Below are 17,075 nucleotides of genomic sequence, written 5' to 3'. Positions count from 1 at the left end.
GTTTTCCCACATTTTTTTGGAGTGAGAGCCATGACTTCTGATTGACATGGCTTCAAAGAGTGTTCACTATCTCATATGATTCACCTGCTGCTTAAGTCTCGTGTGCAACCCTGTTGTCTGCCAACAGATATTCCTGCCTCATTTGGTAGCACCTGCTTGGAAGTCAAAGGGGAAGTGATACCTGTGCCTTGTAATAGGCTGGCCATGAACCAAGAGGAAAGTGAGCTGGAAATGAGAGCCATAGAAATTTTTTTTTTTTTTTTTTTTGCGGTACGCAGGCCTCTCACTGTTGTGGCCTCTCCCGTTGCAGAGCACAGGCTCCGGACGCGCAGGCTTAGCGGCCATGACTCAGGGGCCCAGCCACTTCGCGGCACGTGGGATCTTCCCGGACTGGAGCACGAACCCTTGTCCCCTGCATCGGCAGGCAGACTCTCAACCACTGCGCCACCAGGGAAGCCCGAGCCATAGGAATTTGGGTAAGTTTTTTGTTTTTGTTTTTTTGGCCGCGGGGCATGGCTTGTGGGATCTTAGTTCCCTGACCAGGGATTGAACCTGGGCCCATAGCAGTGAAAGCGTGGAGTCCTAACCACTGCACCGCCACACCAGGGAATTCCCTTGGGTAAGTTTTGGACACAGGCTTTTGCTAGTTTCTGTGGCCATACATGGATAACTTAGTTTAATTTAGCTTCAGTGTTAGGCTTGCACCTGTGTTGTCGTGTGTGAGAAAAACACTGACCTTCAAATAGTGAGAATCCTAGCCTTAGATCAGTTATGGAATTTCTGTATGACCCTGGGAAAGTCCTTTCTCCACTCTGGGTTAAGTTACACATCTGTAAAATGAAACAATTGTTTGAGATTTCTTCCATCTCTGAATTGAGGTTCATTAACATATGCCTCTTTTTTAGGAGCAGTAGGAGATGAGTTCAAGTTTTCCCCAGTGTTACTGAAACTGACAGGTCATCATGCTTCAGTTTCTGGCCAGAATCTTTCTTCTGCAGCCCCTGTTGGCTATCAGCCCTAATCCCTCCCTCCAGCGCTGTCTGGTTAACTGCATTTTCTCTCTTCCCTAGCATGTCCTCAGAATCCTTCCGGCAGAGTGAGTGCAGGAGCTGCAAAGAACATCTAAAGGGTCCAAGAGAAGTTCTTGATCTGAGCACTTCCTGTCTCAATATTTATTGTCTACCAAACACAGTTAATCCGCCCCATCTTGCAGAGTGACAAAGGAGACCTGACACCTGCTCATTTTGCTTTTACTGAGTGGGTCTCCCTGGAGACAGGTGGTAGATTGTACCTAATGATGACTGTGAGGTCTCCTGGTATGAACAAAACACACACACACAAACACAAACACACACACATTCTAGCTTCAAAGCCCAGACCAAGCTGGTAACAATGGGTTCTGTCTCTAATTAGATGGTCAAGAACATGCTCCAGTCAGTCCTTGAATCCACAGAATCAAACCAGCGTCTCATCGTGGGGAGCGTCATTAGTATGAGCGTCATCGACATCATCATCATCATCATCATCACCATCACGCTAGTGGAAACACAGTTCTGTCCAACAAATAATAATTGAGCCTTGACTCTGTTCTGGACACTGGAATACATGCCGGGGGAGAGAGAGGTAAGAAAGAGAGAAACAATAATCAAGTCAACAATTCAGTAAACGAGAACAGGCTGTGATAAGTGATGTGAAGGCAGTAACCAGGTGGACGTGCTGGAGGGTGCCTGGGATTGCAGGAGAGGAGGAGGGCTGCACTTCAGCTTGGATGGTCAGAGAAGGCTTCTCTGAGGAGGCGGTGTATGAGCGGAGATCCCTGCAGATTGCTGGGGAGGACAGAGGTGTGGCTGGTACTGAAGGTCAGTTGGGTGGAGGGACAGAAGCGGAGCACGGGGAGTAGAGAGCAAGGGGTAAAGTGATCGGAGGTGGAGTTGCAGAGGTGGGCATGCTGGGCCTTGAGGACCACTGGAAGATTTTAAGCAGGGGAGTGAGATGATCTCTGATCTTAGAGGGCTACTCCGGCTGCTTCGTGAAAAATGGGTGGATTGGAGAAGTACCAAGACTTGTAAAGGCTCGTCACCTCGGGCTCCTCCCGCTCCGTCCTGGCCCACAGGCCGTCAGTTGCCAAGTGTGTGCTGGAAGCACTCCGGGAACTGTGTGAGGGTTTGAATCTGTGTGGTGGCAGCAGAGAGAGCGAGAGAGAAGTGCTCAGATGCGGACCGTCATTTAAGAAGCGCTTATGGAGCTCCTACAGTGCGCCAGGCACTGTTGTAGGGATGAGGGATATGATGAAGAACAGGACAAAGCCCCCATCCTCTTGGAGCTTATATTCCAATGGGGACATAGTCAGCAAGCAAGTAGACCGACGTAGAGTGTTATATTCAGTAGTATAAACTAGATAGTATATGTAGATAGCATAAATGCTTATGAAGACAACAATGCAGGATGAGGGATCACGAGTGACGGGGTGTTTGAGAGATAGAGTGGTGGTTGAAGATGAATTAGATGAAGTGGATGAGGGGAGGGAAAGGGAGGCTTGAAGGGTAAGTTGTAGGGTTTGGGCTTGAGCTCTAGGGTGTACGGTAGTGTCACTTACAAAGAAGGGGAGCATGGGGAATAAATAAGCGGGACATCAAGGGTTCTGCCTTGGTCTTACTGATCCTCTAGGGCAGCGCTCCCCAACCTTTTTGGCACCAGGGACCGGTTTCGTGGAAGACAGTTTTTCCACGGTTTGGGGCGGGGAGGGGGATGGTCCAGGCGGCAGATGAAGCTTTGCTCACTCAGCCGCCGCTCACCTCCGGTTCCTAACAGGCCTCGGACCTGTACTGGTCCTTGGCCCAGGGGTTGGGGACCCCTGCTCTAGGGCCATCCTCTCCTCAGATGCGGGACACAACGCATGCTTTGTTATAGCAGTCAACTGGTTTCAGTAGTTGACGGTTTGCATCTTAGAGGCACCCACAGCTTGGGTGTCACATACTCCTGCCCTGCCCAGGAATGAGTCCTGTCAGGTATTTCCCTGTGGGAACAGAGAAGAGCCTCTCTCTGGAGCTCTGCCCTGCCCGCTGATCCCCACCCCCTGGCTCAGTAACCTCAGCTAGTCCAGATAGGAGCTCGTCGTCCTCCCACCCCCTCTTCTCTTGCCCACTCACTTTCCTAAAGGCCCTGCCTCAGCTCATGGTACCAGCACCCACCCACTCGCCCAGCACAGAAAGTTGGGCGTCATCCTGGCCTCCTCTCGCCCCCTCACAGTCCACATCCAGCCAGTCACCCGGTCCTCTTGTTGTTATCCTCGCATCTACTCCTTCCTGTCTAACCTCACCGCTCTCGTCTGAGCACCAGCCTCTGCATCTGACATTTATACTCTTAAAGGTCCTTCCTGCCTCTTGGCTGACTTTATCCCATCTGGCCTCCTTACCGATGCCAGAGTGAGTTTTCTCAAAAGCAAACCAGACTGTATCATTTCCAGGGCTTAGAACCATGCCTCTCCCGCAGTATTGTCTTCAGGATAAAATCCCATCCTAGGACATAAGACCCATCGTGATTGGATGCTGGGAACCTCTTTAGCTGTATCTCTTGCCTCTCTGCACCCTTCATTATATGCTCTGATAAGACAAAACTGCTTATAGTAAACTGAGTACATGCTACTGCCCATTGCTGTTACCTCTTATGCATGTGTAAACCTCTCTCTTGAGTTCCCACTGAAAGCCTATTTATACTTTAAAACCCAACCCAGAAACCCCCTCCTCTGGAAAGACTTCCTTTCCTCTATGCTACTTCTGGTCCCTGTACATGCTTCTATGTTTACCACTCATTGCATTATAACATAGCGGTCCATTTACTCACCTGTCTCCTTCAATACCAGATGAACTCTTTGAGGGCTAGGGTTGTGACTTATTCTGCTTGATATCCGCAAGTCTAGTATGGGGTCTGATCCAGGAAGTTGGCTCACAAATGATTAAATTGGATGAGTTTGGGTTCAAGTCCTTCAGATGCAACCTGGAAACTCATCCTTCCAGAAACTTCCAGAACCAATAATTACTGACAACAAAGGCAATTTAGTAGGAGTGAATCGTACTTTATGGGCATAACACTGAAGAGCGTAGCACCCGGGAACCATTGTGTATTTCCTAACACCATGTTTAATCAGGGACAGCTCTAATTATAGACGGACCTCTTCCTGGCCCTGGGACGCCTACGCAAGTGTATTTATTTATAAAGGCTTTGACCATATTAGAGCAGAGTGCAATGGTTAAAAGCTAGACATCACAATCCAGCAGAACTAGGTCCTGATCTCTGATTGATTGTGAAGCTTTGGAGTGGTACTTTTTCCTCTCTGTGTCTTGGTTCCCTCATCTGTAAAATGAGGATAAAAATGGCTCCCATGCCTTCAGCCTTTGTGAAGACGAAATGACTTCCTGCATCTAAAGTGCTTGATACAGTCGCTGGCCATGACAGCTCTGGTGGTGACTCCTGCAGAGACAAAGCATTCACGCTGATATTCAAGCTGCCATTTAAATGTCTCTTCTGCTCTCACTACCGTATGCAAGCAGACTAGATTAGGGTGCCTGTTTGACATCTTAGAAAACTTTAGGACTTTTGTTCATGGCATTCATCGTGACACTGTTTGCGTCATATTTCGTCTGACTTCCTGACTCAGCTCAGAAAGATCCCAGAGGACAAGGACTGTGTTTTTTAATCCTTAACTCTTAGCACAGTTCCTGACACAGAGAAAGCTCTCATTGAATATTTGAATGACTGAGCAAGTCTTTCTTACTAGCATGCTATCTTGGCATGGGGTATTTGTGTGTGTGTGTGTGTGTGTGTGTGTGTGTGCGTGTGCGTGTATGTGTTTGGAGGGCTATTTGGTTAGGTTAGAAGTGAAAGCACTGATAGAAAGCCCATGGTGATGGAGAATGGGGGCAGATTCTGGTTAGGGAGCTCTGCACCAGTATAATTAGAGATTAAGAGCACATAAGGACAGGCCCCGGCATCACAGGATTTTTCAGGCTGTCACTGCCTTAGGCTGTGAGGCCAGTGTGTATAATAAAAATAGTTTGCACAGTTCTGCTTTGGAAATCAGGACTCTGACTGAGAGCTTAGCCAACTAGCCAGCAAGAATAGCTTTCTGGAGCTTGGAGCCTCATGAAAATTCCAAAACTGGGGAATAATAAAAAAAAATAGGTTTGTTTGCTGGCTTTGAAAAACTACATTAAAAAAAAAAAGCAAAAAACCTTCTCAATATTCTCTTCATCTGCAATACAAATTATCAGACACTTCCTGTGCACCAGCCCACAGAAGAGAGGAAGAAGGAGCCAGGAATAAAGCAGGTGCTTCATAGGAAGTCATTGGCTAAGGCATGAAGAAGAGTAAGGAGTACGGTGTGGTCGCCAGACTAATGCTAATCTGAGCGTGGGGCACAGGTGAGTGCCGACACCACCTGTTTGTGATTAGCTCCCCATTCGATAGGGAGCTTGCCACAGAATGTAATACATCAACGACATCACTAGGCACACTGTTTGCAGTTCAGCCGCTATTTTTTTCATAGCAAGATATGCTCCATGAAAGTAGCATTGTATTCTTCCCTGTTTTGGTGCAGTCCATCACTGCCTTAGGCTTGGACCGGTAACAGATAGTTCTCTGACCAGCTGCTTTGAGCAGCACTGGTCTAGAGCATGGACTTCAAAATCAGTCAGACTCAGCTCTGCTGCTTAAGCGAGTCTCCTGAGCTGTCTGAGCTTTGGATTCCAAGTCTGCAAAATGGAGAGTCATTCATTCAAAACAAAGTTTGAGCACACACTGTATACTAGGCACTGTTCTGTGAGTTGAGGATATTGCAGTGACCCTGGCTGATAGGATTCCTGCTTTCATGGGGCCTACAGATAAAGAAGTGAGATAATTACAGCTTATGATAAGTGCTGTTAAGAAAGTCAACTGACTCTTTGATGTGTGTGTAACAGATTGGATGGTTAGGGAGGTTTAAGAAGGAATCAGCTGTGCGAAGAACTCAAGAAAGAGTACTCTAAGCAGAGGCGAGAGCAAGTGCAAAGGCTCTGAGGCATGCTGGGGGAAACAAGAAGATGGCCAGCGTGCCTGGAGTGGAATGAGGGAGGGGAGGTAGAGCATGGGGAGAGGTGAGGTCAGAGAGGATCCAGTTCATGCAAGGCTTAGTAGGGCACAGGGAAGAGTTTGGATTCCATTCTAGAAGCAATGTGATACCATTGGAGGGTTTTAAACCAGACAGAGTTTTTTTTCTGAACCATGTTAAAGAGTTTGGACTTTGTTCAAAGAACAATAGGGACCCACCAAAGATTTAAAAGCCTGAGAGTGTCAGGATTAGAAGCACATTTTATAAAGTTTACTTGGGTTGTGGTAAAGATAGCAGTTAGGTGGGACTAGAGGCAAAGAGACCAGGGCTTCCCCATTGGCGCAGTGGTTGGGAGTCCGCCTGCCGATGCAGGGGACGTGGGTTCGTGCCCTGGGCCAGGAAGATCCCACATGCCGTGGAGTGGCTGGGCCCGTGAGTCATGGCCGCTGAGCCTGCGCATCTGGAGCCTGTGCTCTGCAATGGGAGAGGCCACAACAGTGAGAGGCCCGCGTACCGTTAAAAAAAAAAAAAAAGAGACCAGCTAGGGGAAGACATTCTGGTAGTGGAATGAGTGAAGAAGTGTAAGAATGACCGAATTAACATCCTTAACTGGATCGCAAGCTTCCTTATGTCATGAGCCTCACCGCCTCTTGCTTTGGCTGTTCTGTGGCATGAACTTTAGGTCTTTGTGAAAGTCAGTTTTTAATTAACATTCAACTAGCTGAATTGACTAGCTAACATGAAATCAAACTAGATCCTCCATCCACTCTTCAGAAACTGACTGCTTGTGTACAGCGCTGGTCTTGTCCATGGTATAGAAGTCTATCTCCTTTACCTTGTTCTCCTCTCACCTCTCACTTCATACCCACTGATGCTCAAGTCTAGGTGAGCCTATTTCCAACAGCAACTGTACTAGAGGGATTTCCATCTGGAACCAAACAAATGCCTAAGCCCTATTTGGAATGCGTATTTCCACAGTCATCCAGCCAGTGTTGCACAAGGCAAACTGGCACTTGGTCAGCCTGCTTAAAAGAGCTCTTAGTGCTCTTACATGAGAGGCGGGCTGTTCATCACCAGAGACCTTGCTAGCCATCATGTTGGCAACAATGATGAGAGCTGTTTATTGAGCAACTACCAGGCACTGGGCTAAGGGATTTACGTTTATTCTCTGATTTTAAACCTCACAACAACCTTATATGATAGGTGTTCTTAACTAACTCTATTTTAATGAGAAAGGAACTGGGAATCAGAGAGGCTAGGTAGCTTATCTAATGTCATACAACTCATCGGATGCCTACCAGGATTTGAATGTAGTTCTTGCTGATTCCAAAGCCTTGTGTCATTTTAATAGTAAATTTTAATTTATTTTTTTATTTTAGTGACTCCTTATAATTTTTAAAGTTATTTATGCTCATTGTCACACATTCCAACAATTTGAGATTATATAAACTACTGAAAGTATTTGTTCTGGTTATCGATTGCTGTGTAACAAATCACTCCAAAGCTTAGTGGCTTCAAAACGTTCATTTAATTATTACCTCACATGGTTCTGGGACCTGACTGGGCTCTCCTAGTTGTGTCTCTCTCACTGTCTGTCATCTGGTTGTGGTCGGATATCAGCCAGGGCTGGAGTCATCTTAAAGCGTTTCTTACCCTCAGGTCTGGCCCCTGAGGCTGACTGGGATCTCCCTGGGACTATCTGCTGGAACACATACACTTGGCCTCTCGCTGTGGCCTGGGCTCCCTCAAAGTGTGATAGGTGGGATCCAAAAGGAAACGGAAGGAAGTAGAAGCTGCTCTAAAGGTCTGGGCCAGAAATGGGCACAGGGCCACTTCTGCTATTTTCTATGGATCAAGCCAAGATTGAGGGGAAGGAGACATTCCATGAAAGTCAAAGAATTTGGAGGCCATATTTAAAAACTGCCACAGTCTGCTTCTGACCACAAATTATTTCTTTTCCTCTTTCAGCAAAATGAACTTGTTCCATCGCGAGACGCTCCCAAACTTCTCATGCCATCAGGTTCAGGCTTGAAGTCCAGGATCTCGTCTTTGGTATCATTTCCAGGTATGACTGGAGGTGCCTTGAGTGTGGTTTCTTAGTTACAGCTCTTCAAGAATGAGTCTTTTTTTTTTTTTATGAATTAAAAAAAATTATTTATTTATTTTTGGCTGCATTGGGTCTTCGCTGCTGCGCGCGGGCTTTCTCTAGTTGTGGCGAGCGGGGGCTACTCTTCGTTGCGGTGCGCGGGCTTCTCATTGCAGTGGCTCCTCTTGTTGCGGAGCATGGGCTCTAGGCGCACGGGCTTCAGTAGTTGTGGCATGCAGGCTCAGTAGTTGTGGCTCATGGGCTTAGTTGCTCTGTGGCATGTGGGATCTTCCCAGACCAGGGCTCAAACCCGTGTCCCCTGCATTGGCAGGCGTATTCTTAACCATTGCACCACCGGGGAAGCCCAAGAATGAGTCTTGATCTGAGTATCTGTGAAGTAAAAAGATAACTTATCTGTCTTCCATACCTAACATCCAACTGTGGGCTAGGCATCTGAATGCTGCAGTAAATGTATTGTGGGTTCCTTGATTAGGGTCCAGTTCTAGTCAATGTTTCTCTGCAGCTCTGCCTGTTACCCGCAAACTGGGTTTACCTCTTGGTGGATGTGGAAGCCAAGCAACACAACCAAGTCAAAGAGTGGGAGAAGGAAGGATTTATTACTTGCAGTAAGCAAGGAGAACACCTGGGATCTTCCCCCAAACAAAACTGGGGAAGTTTTAAGCTAAGAGTATATACATATTCATGAAGGGGCTGGAGCAGAGAATTCAGCCTAGAATTGGGGCAAAGGTTGACAGAGCTTGAGTTGATTTAAGTCGTGAGGGTCAGGAAAGGTCAATATTATCATTCCTTAGGTTCTGAGCAGCCTGGGGTCTTAGCATGCAGTTACCATCCTCCATCTGGGTGGGGGGCCTTAGTTCCTACAGAACTCAGAGCTCTGTATCAGAGTGTTATGTATCTCCTTCTCTTTTTGTTCAAACTGATTCTAAAAAAACTTTGAGGATTTTTATGATTTTTACTGGAGTTCCTTGCATGGGGAAAAAAACCATGACACAAATCTTTTTGGCTCCTGTAAGTCCTTTTCTACCTTGGATGCCTTTTCAAACCACTGTGGGACAGCGCCCTTAAGAATCTCAGAAATCCTGTTGTTTATGGAGATAGGAAGGCACACCCTTAAGCTCTTTAGAAGGATTTTGTCTGTTTGGAATGGTTAATGAGGTACCTTAAACCTCTCTGAGCTCTTAACAAAAGATGCAATGCTCATCCTTTGCTGGAAAACCATTTTAATTTGAGAATAGTTTGCCCTCTGGAGAAGCTGGGAGTGAGAAGTAGTTTTATTTTCAAACCCAGAAAACACTGGCTTTTACATAACCTCTGCGTTCTGCTTGAAAACCAAAAAAGTTCCTTTTTTTAGCTTCTCTCTCTCCTTTGTATTTTACTAGAGGCAGGTTGGTCAGATCATCATGTTTATGAGGTATGTTTCCTACTTTTTGGCATTACAGCAGACAACAGTGTCACCAAACTTTCTGAAACCGTGCACCTCAGCATGGGACCTGAACCCACACAGCCGAGACTTGAACCTGGCCAAAACCCACAGTCTTCCAACTGAGATCACACACCTGGTTTCAGGGCTTAATGAAGCTCAGGTTTTTTTTTTTTGCGATACGCAGGCCTCTCACTGTTGTGGCCTCTCCCGTTGCGGAGCACAGACTCTGGACGCACAGGCTCAGCGGCCATGGCTCACGGGCCCAGCCGCTCCGCGGCATGTGGGATCTTCCCAGACCGGGGCACGAACCCGTGTCCCCTGCATCGGCAGGCGGGCTCTCAACTGCTGCACCACCAGGGAAGCCCGAAGCTCAGGTTCTTGATGTCTCATTGTAGAAAGAATTTAGTGAGAGCCAAAGTGATAGGTAAGAAATGGATTTATTTAGAGAGAAACATACTCCACAGACAGAGTATGGGCCATCTCAGAAGGCGAGAGCGGCCTTCGGAGAAACACACGCCACAGACAGAGTGTGGGCCACCTCAGAAGGTGAGAAAGGCAGCAGGGTATGGGGTTGTCAGTTTTTATAGTGGTGGGTAATTTCATAGGCTAATGAGTGGGAGGAGCATTCCAGCTATTTCAGGAAGGGGCAGGGATTTCCAGGAATTGGGCCACCGCCCACTTTTTGATCCTTATGGTTGATCTTGGAACTGTCATGGCGCCTGTGGGTGTGTCATTTAGCTTGCTGATGTGAGCGTATACTGAAGCTCAAGGTCTAGTGGAAGTCGACTTGTCCACCATCTTGCACCCATTTGGTTCTAATCAGTTTATATCATATCCTCGGGCTATGTCTTTCTTTCAAAGCTTGTGCCCTGCCTCCCTCCCTCCTGTTTCATTTCCCCCCCCCCCGACAAGGGTCCCCTTTTGCTCATGGTCCTCAGGCTTGACAAGGCTCATTTAGCCAGTTCTCTGTCAGAGTCTCTCACGAAGTTGCAGTCGTCTGGCTGCGACCAGAGTCATCTTGAAGAATGGCCCAGGCTACACCCATCTAATCCCTCCTCTGGGAATTATCACTGGGGTATTGACAGAGGAAGCCAGTTAACTAAGGGCAGCCAAGCCGAGAGACATGGGACTTTTAGAGTCAAAGTGGGGCTGAGCGTAGTATACTACTAGACTATATGCAAGACGGTTGAGAAGAAAGTCATGTTTTGGGAGAGAAAACAGAGGTAGAGATGACAGAGAGCACTGGGCACTCTGATTCCTGGTGGCTTTCGAAGCCCATATGTTCTGTCTGGGCTTTGTTTCCATAATACCTTTGCATTCTCACCATAAACTTCCATTTTGACTTGATTCTGAAACAGGAGGGAAGGAGGCAGTCCACAACCTTTGAAAGAATGACATAGCCCAAGGACAATGTTTCCACATGTTGCCAAAAGGGCCCCAGGCGGGTAGGGGTGGGCAAAATCGATCCCAGTTGCAAATCCTCACTTTAGATAAAAAGCAGACATTTTTGCATAAAACTACAGACCCCAACGTTGACCTCTGCATCTGACTTCCCAATCCATCTGACTCCTTTCCCCTGGGTTTTTGCCTCTAAAACTAAATGGCATAAGGAGGAAGTAGGTACCAATACCAATTTTGTAATGTTGACACTGAAGAAAGGAAAATCTGCATAGCCCCCTCCTCCCTTCCTCCCAGTCCTGCCTGTTTAATTACCTCCAGTGATTTCAGCATTAACTAGGTCTGCTGATCCACCCTGCTGTGAAGAACAACAGTCTTGACCAGATCTGATAGTGGAGAGAAATGGGAACCTTTCCCTAGTACCTTTCATGTGGGTCCCAGCTTGGGTTGAGGGTCATGGCTTTGGTGGGTCATAGTTGGAACACATTTGGCATTGGCATTGGCATTGTCTGAGGGTGCGGAAGGGATTCTGTTTCCACCAGTTGCTCTACAGTATCACAGTGGGTCATGGGCATAGAAGTCTGATTAGTGTAGAAACTGAATTTGCATGGCAAGAATATGATTTATCCATAGAACTATAAAAGTACCTTAGTTTTCCAAAAAGTCCTTTGTTTATACTTTATATAAGTTTGAGAAAGAATGAGTTGTCCTTGTTAAATATTATGGTGATGATGATAATGATTTCATCTGGGGTAGTGGCTTTCTCCTGGCCCTCTGCTATCAGAGCCTGTGGGGCAGGACGGGCCTGGCTCTCTGATCCTCTGTCTTACTACTTTTTTGTTTTTGGCTGCATTGGGTCTTCATTGCTGCACGCGAGCTTTCTCTACTTGTGGTGAGCAGGGGCTACTCTTCGTTGTGGTGTGTGAGATTCTCATTGCGGTGGCTTCTCCTGTCGCGGAGCATGGGCTCTAGGTGTGCGGACTTCAGTAGTTGCAGCATGTGGGCTCAGTAATTGCAGCATGCAGGCCCTAGAGCGCGCAAGCTTCAGTAGTTGCGGTGCGTGGGCTCAGTAGTTGTGGCTCTCAGGCTGTAGCGCACAGGCTCAGTAGCTGTGGTGCGTGGGCTTAGTTGCCCTGCGGCATGTGGGATCTTCCCAGACCAGGGATCGAACCTGTGTCCCCTGCATTGGCAGGCAGATTCTTAACCACTGTGCTACCAGGGAAGTCCTGTCTTACTACTTTCTCTCTTGCTCATTTACGCGCCTTCTGCTGTTCTTTGACTACCAAGCTCCTACAAGGCCTTTTTTTTGTTTTTAATTGAAATATAGAATATAGTTGATTTACAACGTTGTATTAGTTTCAGGTATACAGCAAAGTGAGAGATTGGTTCAAGATGGCGGAGTAGGACGTGTGCTCACTCCCTCTTGTGAGAGCACTGGAAACACAACGAACTGCTGAACAATCATTGACAGGAAGACACTGGAACTCACCAAAAAAGATACCCCACATCCAAAGACAAAGGAGAAGCCACAGTAAGACGGTAGGAGGGGTGCAGTCACAATCAAATTAAATCCCATAACTGCTGGGTGGGTGACTCACAAACTGGAGAACGTTTATACCACAGAAGTCCACCCACTGGAGTAAAGGTTCTGAGACTCGTCAGGCTTCCCAACCTGGGGGTCCGGCAATGGGAGGAGGAATTCCTAGAGAATCAGACTTTGAAGATGAGAGGGATTTGATTGCAGGACTTCGACAGGACTGGAGCAAAAAGAGACTCCACTCTTGGAGGGCACACACAAAGTAGTGTGTATGTAGGGACCCTGGGTAAGGAGCAGCAACCCCGTAGGAGACTGTCCAGACCTACCTGCTAGTGTTGGAGGGTCTCCTGCAGAGGTGGGGTGTGGCTGTGGCTCATCGTGGGGACAAGGACACTGGCAGCAGAAGTTCTGGGAAGTACTCCTTGGCGTGAGCCCTCCCAGAGTCTGCCATTAGCCCCACCAAAGAGGGGTAGGCTCCAGTGCTGGGTCACCTCAGGCCAAACAACCAACAGGGAGGGAACCCAGCCCACCCATCAGCAGACAAGCAGATTAAAGTTTTACTGAGCTCTGCCCACCAGAGCAACACCCAGCTCTACCCACCACTAGTCCCTCCCATCAGGAAGCTTGCACAAGCCTTTTAGATAACCTCATCCATGAGAGAGCAGACAGCAGAAGCAAGAAGAACTACAATTCTGCAGCCTGTGGAGGGAAAACCACATTCACAGAAAGACAGACAAAATGAAAAGGCAGAGGACTTTGTACTAGATGAAGGAACAAGATAAAACCCCAGAGAAACAACTGAATGAAGTGGAGATAGGCAGCCTTCCAGAAAAAGAATTCAGAATAATGATAGTGAAGATGATCCAGGACCTCTGAAAAAGAATGGAGGCAAAGATCAAGAAGATGCAAGAAATGTTTAACAAAGACCTAGAAGAATTAAAGAACAAACAGAGATAAACAATACAATAACTGAAACGAAAAATACACTAAAAGGAATCAATAGCAGAATGACTGAGGCAGAGAAACGGATAAGTGACCTGGAAGACAGAATGGTGGAATTCACTGCCATGGAACAGAATAAAGAAAAAAGAATGAAAAGAAATGAAGACAGGTTAAGAGACCTCTGGGACAATATTAAACACCACAACATTCGCATTATAGGGGTCCCAAAAGGAGAAGAGAGAGAGAAAGGACCAGAGAAAATATTTGAAGAGATTATAGTCGAAAACTTCCCTAACATGGGAAAGGCAAGAGCCACCCAAGTCCAGGAAGCGCAGAGAGTCCCAGGCAGGATAAACCCGAGGAGAAACATGCCTAGACACATAATAATCAAATTGACAAAAATTAAAGACAAAGAAAAATTATTGAAAGCAGCAAGGGAAAAACGACAAATAACATACAAGGGAACTCCCATAAGGTTAACAGCTGATTTCTCAGCAGAAACTCTACAAGCCAGAAGGGAGTGGCATGATATATTTAAAGTGATGAAAGGGAAGAACCTACAACCAAGATTACTCTACCTGGCAAGGATCTCATTCAGATTCGATGGAGAAATCAAAAGCTTTACAGACAAGCAAAAGCTAAGAGGATTCAGCACCACCAAACCAGCTCTACAACAAATGCTAAAGGAACTTCTCTAAATGGGAAACACAAGAGAAGAAAAGGACCTACAAAAACAAACCCATAACAATTAAGAAAATGGTAATAGAAACATACATATCAATAATTACCTTAAATGTGAATGGATTAAATGCTCCAACCAAAAGACACAGGCTCGCTGAATGAATACAAAAATAAGACCCATATATATACTGTCTACAAGAGACCCACTTCAGACCTAGGGACACATACAGACTGAAAGTGAGGGGATGGAAAAAGATAGTCCATGCAAATGGAAATCAAAAGAAAGCTGGAGTAGCAATACTCATATAGATAAAATAGACTTTAAAATAAAGACTGTTACAAGAGAGAAGGAAGGACACTACATAATGATCAAGGGATCAATCCAAGAAGAAGATATAACAATTATAAATATATATGCACCCAACATAGGAGCACCTCAATACATAAGGCAACTGCTAACAGCTATAAGAGAGGAAATTGACAGTAACACAATAACAGTGGGGGACTTTAACACCTCACTTAACACCAATGGACAGACCATCCAAAGAAAAAATTAATAAGGAAACACAAGCTTTAAACGAAAGAATAGAACAGATAGATTTAATTGATATTTATAGGACATTCCATCCAAAAACAGCAGATTACACTTTCTTCTCAAGTGCACATGGAACATTCTCCAGGATAGATCACATCTTGGGTCACAAATCAAGCCTCAGTAAATTTAAGAAAATTGAACTCATATTAGGCATCTTTTCTGACCACAACGCTATGAGATTAGAAATCAACTACAGGGAAAAAAACGTAAAAAACACAAACAAATGGAAGCTAAACAATACGTTATTAAATAACCAAGAGATCACTGAAGAACTCAAAGAGGAAATCAAAAAATACCTAGAGACAAATGACAATGAAAACATGATGATCCAAAACCTATGGGATGCAGCAAAAAGAGTTCTAAGAGGGAAGTTTATAGCAATACAAGCCTACCTCGAGAAACAAAAATCTCAAACAATCTAACCTTACACCTAAAGGAACTAGAGAAAGAAGAACAAACAAAACCCAAAGTTAGTAGAAGGAAAGAAATCATAAAGATCAGAGCAGAAATAAATGAAATAGAAACAAAGAAAACAGTAGCAAAGATCAATAAAACTAAAAGCTGGTTCTTTGAGAAGATCAACAAAATTGATAAACCATTAGCCAGACTTATCAAGAAAAAGAGGGAGATCTTTTCTAATTTCTAATTAGATCTTTTCTAATTTCTAATTAGATCTTTTCTAATTTCTAATTCTAATCAATAGAATTAGAAATGAAAAAGGAAAAGTTACAACAGACACTGCAGAAATACAAAGCATCCTAAGAGACTACTACAAGCAACTCTATGCCAATAAAATGGACAACCTGGAAGAAATGGACAAATTCTTAGAAAGGTATAAGTTTCCAAGACTGAACCAGGAAGAAATAGAAAATATGAACAGACCAATCACAATTAATGAAATTGAAACTGTGTTTAAAAATCTTCCAACAGGGCTTCCCTGGTGGTGCAGTGGTTGAGAGTCCACCTGCCGATGCAGGGGACACGGGTTCGTGCCTTGGTCCGGGAAGATCCCACATGCTGTGGAGCGGCTGGGCCCGTGAGCCATGGCCGCTGAGCCTGCGCGTCTGGAGCCTGTGCTCCGCAACGGGAAGAGGCCACAACAGTGAGAGGCCTGCATACCACAAAAAAAAAAAAAAAAAAAAAATCTTCCAACAAACAAAAGTCCAGGCCCAGATGGCTCCACAGGTGAATTCTATTAAACATTTAGAGCAGAGCTAACACTGATCCTTCTCAAACTCTTCCAAAAAACTGCAGAGGAAGGAACACTCCCAGACTCATTCAATGAGGCCGCCATCACCCTGATACCAAAACCAGACAAAGATACTACAAAAAAAGAAAATTACAGACTGATATCACTGATGAATATAGATACAAAAATCCTCAACCAAATACCAGCAAACAGAATCCAACAATACATTAAAAGGATCATACACCATGATCAAGTGGGATTTATCTCAGGGATGCAAGGATTCTTCAATATACGCAAATCAATCAATGTGATACACCATATTAACAAATTGAAGAAAAAAAAAACATGATCATCTCAATAGATGCAGAAAAAGCTTTTGACAAAATTTACCACCCATTTATGATAAAAACTCTCCAGAAAGTGGGCATAGAGGGAGCCTGCCTCAACATAATAAAGGCCATATACAGCAAAGCATATATATATAATAAATATGAATATATATATGATTCTTTTCCCATGTAGGTTATTACAAAATATTGAGTATAGGTTTCTGTGCTATACAGTAGGTCTTTGTTGTTTGTTTATTTTTAAATTTCTTTTTTTATTGAATACAGTGGATTTATAATGTATTAATTTCTGTTGTACAGCAGGCTAACTCAGTTATACACATATATACATTCTTTTTTAAAATATTTATTTATTTATTTGGCTGCGCCCAGTCTTAGTTGCGGCATGCAGGATCTTTAGTTGTGGCATGCAGGCTCTTCACTGAGGCATGTGGGATCTAGTTCCCTGACCGGGGATTGAACCCGAGCCCCACCCCCCACCGCTCACATTGGCAGCATGGAGTATTAGCCACTGGACCACCAGGGAAGTGCCTATATATTCTTTTTTATATTCTTTTCCATTATGGTTTATCTCAGGATATTGAATATAGTTCCCTGTGCTATACTGTAGGACCTTGTTGTTTTCCTTCAGGGCCTTTGCATTTGATGTTCCCTTTTCCTAGAACATGCTCTATTTTAGCTCGAGCCGTCATAAAATACCACAGTCTGGGTAGCTTAAACAGAAACTTATGTCTCACAAGTCTGGAGACTGAGAAGTCCAAGGTTAAGCTG

At 45.2% G+C, this 17,075-nt stretch overlaps 1 long non-coding RNA gene across 1 annotated transcript in view; it reads left to right on the top strand.

The window, feature by feature from the left end:
- Positions 1–37: 37 nt before the first annotated feature.
- Positions 38–17,075, top strand: part of LOC132421959 (uncharacterized) — a 48,686-nt gene continuing 31,648 nt past the window's right edge. The window contains exons 1-3 of the long non-coding RNA XR_009518793.1: positions 38–476; positions 1,414–1,623; positions 8,054–8,150. This is a non-coding gene — a long non-coding RNA (uncharacterized lncRNA). The remainder of the gene's footprint in view (positions 477–1,413; positions 1,624–8,053; positions 8,151–17,075) is intronic.

This window comes from Delphinus delphis, chromosome 3 (genome assembly GCF_949987515.2).
Source record: "Delphinus delphis chromosome 3, mDelDel1.2, whole genome shotgun sequence".
NCBI classification, from domain to species: Eukaryota; Metazoa; Chordata; class Mammalia; order Artiodactyla; family Delphinidae; genus Delphinus; species Delphinus delphis.
The sequence above is the reverse complement of the archived record's forward strand: the minus strand, read 5'-3'. Positions and strand labels throughout refer to the sequence as shown.